We start from the raw sequence: 6835 nt of genomic DNA, 5'->3' as shown, positions 1-6835 counted from the left end.
ATAAAGCGAATTATCGTTCGAAATATTTAAAAAAAAATCCAAGAATGAGTGCTCCTAAAGTTGCTGCTAATTTACAAACATTATATGGAGTAATTGTTAATTCTGAGACTATTAGAAGAGTAATTCGATCTACTAGATATCACGGTAGAGCAGCCAGGAAAAAATTCTTCGTAAGTGAAAAGAATAGAAAACTCAGACTGGCTTTCGCAAAATCCAACAAAAAAACTAAGAATTCTGATTACTGGAATGAAGTTATATTTACTGATGAGAGTAAATTTAATATATTTGTTTCTGACGGTAGAATCTTGCTGTGGAGAAAACCAAGGGAAGAATTTCGCAAACAGAACTTGGTGCCAATAGTAAAACATGGTGGAAGAGGAGTTATGGTATGGGGGTGTATGTCGTCCGCTGGAGTTGGTAATCTTGTTTTTATTGACAGTATAATGGATCAATACAAGTATATTGACATTTTAAATCAAAATTTGAAATCTTCAGCACGAAAATTGAATCTTCATAACGATTTTAAATTCTACCAGGACAATGACCCCAAGCACAGTGCTTTGAACGTTAGACTCTGGCTGCTGTATAGCTGTCCTGAAATAATAAAAACACTCCCACAATCTCCACAATTAAATCCCATAGAGAATATTTGGCAAGAATTGGAATCAAGAATTTGCAAACACACCATTTCTTCAAAACAACAATTAAAATCGGTGCTTCAAGAAGAATGGGGTAAAATCACTCCAGAAATCACAAAAAAATTAGTCGAATCCAACCCAAGAAGATTAAATCATGTTTTAAAAGTAAAAGGAAATTCAACAAAATATTAAAACCTTTTAAAAAGTAAAATTTTTGGATAAATATTTGATGGAAAAGTAAGTGTCCCATCACTTATGTGAGCCATTTTTTGCTCCGTTCTAAACAATTGTATTTTTATTAAATTAATATTTTAATATTTTGAGAAAGTGTATGTTATGTAATAATTGTTACTAAATTTAAGTATGAAACACACCCACAAAAAATTTTACATGTTTTTTTTTAATTTATTTTATTGCAGTTTCCTTTTGCAAAGCACAAGTGTCCCATCACTTTTGTGAGACACTGTATATTCTAGATTTGGAATCTAAAATGTGCGTATATTCTAGATTTGGTGCCTTGTGGTTTCCGCGGGCGCTCATAACATTTAGAATATCTACAGTTCCAGAGAGGATGTCATAAAATAAGCTTTTCTTGGGGGGGGCATCCTTTATAAAACGGTGTGAAAGGATAATTCAATGTAAAGAACTCATATTTTAAAAGAGAAAAAAAAATGTATATACATACAATGTATATAGAACTGGTAGAAACAACTAATTCTGAATAAGAGAATCCGCTTGTGTAATTTTCAAATAAATACAAATGATACTGGAGAATTTCCATTCCTGGTACAACCAATGCCATTACAATGCCAGTTAATTAAATACGCTAAAAATATGATATTGTTACGGATTTTGTATTTAGTTGGCTATTTTTAGTAGAATTGTAATTAAAATTGTTTTATATCCCCGTGCAATGCAGCACGAGACTTATTTTAAGAGAAAGCTGCGCCGGAAAAGTAAAAATACAGGAGCACGCGCATTTAACATTTAATAAATAGATATCTCGTAATTTATATTTAAATTGAATAAATGCAACACTTTTGCTTTCTAGAAACCTCGAGAAAATAAAAATTACTAGAATGTTCTCGTGCATGATTAAAAAGCTTCAAAAAGCCGGGAAAACTCAGTTCAGTTGTTTACTAAGTTGTTTACTTAACTGCTGTAATTTTGAAATGGGATTAGCTATCTCTGCACTTTGAATTGTGTTCTGTTTAACGTTTTAGTAGTTTAAAATATAACTACTGTGTGATATTGTACGAATATCTGTGAGGAAAAATTTCAGCATTTTGTTTTATTTCTTGTGATAAGCATAAATTTTGTTAACTTTTTATCGAACTTGTGCATTCAATCTCTTACGAACCCGTACGTACGAAACAATATTATAATAATAGTATTGTCGCGTGCGTACGGCTTCGCAATAGATTCAATGCACAAGTCCGATAATGGGTTAATGAAATTTATTCTTATCAAAAGCAATATATCAAAACTCTGGAATTTTCTTCAGAGATATTCGTACAAGTGTTCACAATATCACGTAGTATAATCAGTAGTTATACTTCAAACTACTAAAAACGCTAAATTCAACGCAATGCAAAGCGAATCGAAAGAGAAAGCTAGTCGGATAATCTCAGTTCACACGGAACTAAACAACTCTCAACAACAATAACTAAGCAACTGAATTCAGACGCTCTCTCACCAGTTTTATAGTTTTCAACCGGTCGCGAGATAGTTCCAGTACTTCTCAAAATTCCTAGAAAGCAATACGAAGGTGGAATTACGTTTAGAGCTAACACAGTGGTCAATTACATTTATTCAATTTCAATACAAATTACCGAGATATCCGTTTACTCAATGTTAAATGCACGTGCTCCTGTATTCTTACTTTCCCGGTATCGCTTTCTCTTAAACATTTGTCTCGCGCTACATTACACAGAAAAATACAACAATAAAAAAAAAAAAAAAAAAGAAAAGAAAAGAAAAGAAAGAAAGAAAGAAAAAGAAAAGAAAAAAAGAAAGAAAAGAAAAAAAAAAGAAAATTTGGAAGGTTTTAGATTTTGAATTACGTCCAAAGGGGCGTTTTTTTTAACATTTTGTGTTACCTTTATTTATTAAATATCATATTTTTCGCACTTAAACATCAAATTCAGTTCAAGAGCAATATCGCAAAATAATTTTAAATTGAGCGTATCCTTAGAATTTCTGATACACAGTCTCACACGCTGGAGATAAACTTTTTTTTGGGGGGGGTGTACAACGTTGCCATTGCTCGCTTTGAAATCCTTGAGTTTATTAATCAAACATTCGTTAAAGTATTACAAAAAACGAAATCGATAATAAAACAAATTTCAACTTTCAGAGACCATATTCGCAGTAGGATTACGTCATTAAAAATTGGTTGGCTCTAGGTACCGTTGTTTTATCGCAATGCGAGAAACATGCATACATGTATGCAGGTTCTTCCTTATTTAATTTCTTTAAATATAATACGATGCGATAAATATTGGCGGCAACAATTTGAAAAGTGATGTATCACTTTATGTGACGTATCACCTCTTAAAGTTTTCAAGAGCAAGTTTCTTTAAAGTGATGTAGCACCTTTTAAAGTTTTCAACGCAAAATGCCAAAACGAAAATAATAGTCCTTCAGAGAAAATTACCCCTTTACATTAATTATAATTGTAATAAAACTACCTATCTAAATAAAAAAATCCATAACAGTATTAAGAATATTAGTTAATATTGTTACGAATTTGGTATTTAAAAAGCTAATATTAGTTCAATTATAAATTAATTGGTTTTATTTCTCGCGCAGTGCAGCGCGTGACGAATATTAAAAGAAAGCTAAGCCGGAAAATTGAAAATACAAGAGCGCGTGCATTAAATAAATAAATATCTCTTTTTGATTTCGAGAAAGTACTGGAAAATTCTAGCGCGTGATTTTAAAATCTTATAAAAGGAGGAAAACATCTCAGTTTGTAGTAGTTGCTTAGTTTGTTGTTGTTTAGAAAACTGCTCTTGTTGATTGTAGCGAATTCGCGGATTAGCGTTCTTTAGCTGTTTTGAATTACGTTCTATTGGACATTTGAGTAGTTAAAAGATAACTACTGTGAGATATTGTAATACTGCATGATAATTTGAGAAAATTTAAGCATTTTTGTTGTGATAATAATAAATTTTTGTTCATTTTTCATCGGACTTGTGCATTCATTTCATAACGAACCCGTACGCACGCAACAATATTATAGCATTAATGAAAAACTATGCTGTGGATAAATTATTTACTGATGTAATGTTATAAATTATTATGTAATGTTATAAATTATTTGCTGATGGATAAATTATTTACAATGTAACTGAGGATACACTCAATAATACCATTCGAAATCAGAGCCTTTTTCTTTTACCAACTTAATCTCTTTCACGAACTCCCTTCATAATCCTCGCCTTATATGGTAACGAAAATGGCAAATATTACACGCTTTCTACTATTGTCTGACACAGTTTTGGATTTCATCTCTTTATCACGTTGGTATTTCACTGAACAACATTACTTTACTAGTATATGGAAATGGAGCTCAGTTCTCAGATGTTCCTTGTACGTCGAATTACCGCGTATATTCGAGATCAGCGCATATCACTTATCTTTTCAATTTGGATTAGAAGATGAAATATCATGGCATTTTTCCAGGTCTACACGAATTTTTGCAAGAAATCAAAAATCAATCTTCGCAGGGAGATTGTTAATATCTGCAAAGATTTTAGTGTTCGGTATCTTCTCAAAAGCTCAGTTTATAAACTGTAGAATTGGGAAATGTTATGGTAGTTAAAGTTTAAATTCCAGTGTCTCAAACTATGGTGCATGTATCATCAATGGTGCGTTCCATTATTTCTTATGGTACAGTTACACTTATTATTTAAATGAATGTTCAAAATAAGGTAATATGTCACCTCTTTTAACATTTTGTTTTAATCTTTATTATCTAGATATACATATTCCGTTTTCGGCATCACCGCTCGCTTCGTTAGGCGCCTATGACGACGGCAACCATGGCCATAGTTACGGTTGAGGTTAATACTGAAACAAGTAAGTAAACTTTCCAAGAATTTTAGTTTGTTGAAACGTAGCGTCACACTTCCGTTCGCCTTTTCCCTTACCTCACACTTTTGTAGCTATAGTAGGTTGTCGTGGTAAAGTTTGAGCTTAAATTAAAAGTTGCATCAGATACAAAGTTCACATATTGCAACATACATCGAAAAACATTAAATGTCAAAATAATGCCCACAGGACTAAAGACTGTTTTAGATCATTTTGAAAAGATAGTGAATTTTATTAAATTTTAACCCTTTGTTCACAGTTTCATGAAGTGAAATGTTTAGCACAAAATGATAGGAAACAGATAAATTTTGCTTTTATTTTAACGGTTCCTATTAACGATGATAATTTGACGGCTGACATTCAGAAATGTTTTGAAGACTGTGACTAAACATTTTCTTTTCTTTTTTCTTTCTTTCTCTCTCCTTTTTTTTTTTTTTTTTTTTTTTTTTTTTTTTTTTTTTATTGTGCTGAACTTTGACAACTAACGGGTCACTGTTAGTTGTCAAGTTCATTGAAGTATGGAAAATCTATGTGGAAAACTGAGGAAATAATTTTATAAAATTATCTTATACAAGCATATTAGGCTTAAAAACGTTTTAAACACCCTTCATGCGCTTACTCCAGTGTTTGAATCCTACTAGTAAACGAGCTTCTGCTAACCACCATGCCACTAGCAAACGATACACACGAAGCTTGTAAATAATATTAGACTTTCGTAGTATAAAACTTAAAAAAAATCAGTTGTGCTCTAGTGGGAACTCGAACTTCGGATCTTTCAATTTTAGGTCAGATATTCTAACAATTACACCGCAAAAAATTACACAAGAAGAATACCATAGTTCGTTACAAGTTATGTAAGTCAGTTTCTCTAATATATCTGAATAATTATCGGCTCTCCAAAAGAATAATGATCGGCGAAGCTATACTCTTTGTTAATATGCTGCAAGCCATGAATTACCTTTTAAGTAACAAGTATGGCAAATCTCTGTATGGCATTAATGTTCTTAATATATTTGAAAATGAAACCATTATTATCTGAAGTCAGAGTCAGATGTTAAAACTAAATTGTGGAAAAGAAGAGTGAAGTTTTATATTTTTAGTTGAAAGATAATTCACTGTTATAAAATTAGGCGAACTTTAATCATAAATTTATATTAATTTTAATAAAAAACAAAATTGTTTCAGTGAAATCTGGCATGGATCTCGCTTCTTTAAAGATAGGAATATGTTCAGTTCTCTTCTATTTAATGAAGAAAAGCTAGCGTTAAATTATCTCGAAACCTATCAAAATAAAAATAAATAAATAAAAAATCTGAAAACTTTCAGATTTGATATTATGCCCAAAGGGGTGTTTTTTTAACGTTTTGCGTGTTGTCTTTATTTATTAAATATCATGTTATTCCCACTTAAACTATAAAATGTAATTCAACAGCGACATCACAGAATATTAAAAAACAGCGCGTCTTTAGAATTTCCGATACACAGTCTAGCGGGCTGGAGATATTTTTGTTTTCGCACAGGTTGCCATTGCTCGCTTTGAAATCGTTGAGTTTGTTAATCAAAAATTCGTTAAAGTTTTACAAAACATGATACATAATAATAAAAATTCCGAATTCCAAATTTGAGCTTCCAGATGCCCATATTCGTGCGTAGAACAACTTTGTTCAAAATTTGATGTCTCTAGGTACGGTTGTTTTTAGAAAATGCGAGAAACATGCATACGTTTATGCAGATTCTTTAATTTCTATAAATATAATGCAGGGCTCGAATATTTGGTGGCAACAACTTGAAAAGTGATTCAGACTTTTATAGCAAACCAACGCAAAATGTCAAAATAGCTCTTCTGGGCTTAGCCCATTTGGGCTAAAAGGATTTAAAAAAAAAAAAAAAAAAAATCTGAAATGTTTCAGATTTTAAATTACGTCCAAAGGGGCGTTTTTTAACATTTTGTGTGTTACCTTTCTTTATTAAATATCATGTTCCTCGCACTTAAACCATAAGATCCAGTGCAACAGCAATATCGCAAAATAGTTTTAAAACGAGCATATCTTTAGAATTTCCGATACAGAGACTCACGCGCTGGAGATAAAAATGTTTTTTCT

Source organism: Stegodyphus dumicola, chromosome 3 (assembly GCF_044657685.1).
Source record: "Stegodyphus dumicola isolate Sdum_Otavi_A_Nest chromosome 3, ASM4465768v1".
Lineage (NCBI taxonomy): Eukaryota > Metazoa > Arthropoda > Arachnida > Araneae > Eresidae > Stegodyphus > Stegodyphus dumicola.
This window is presented reverse-complemented; position numbering follows the sequence as displayed.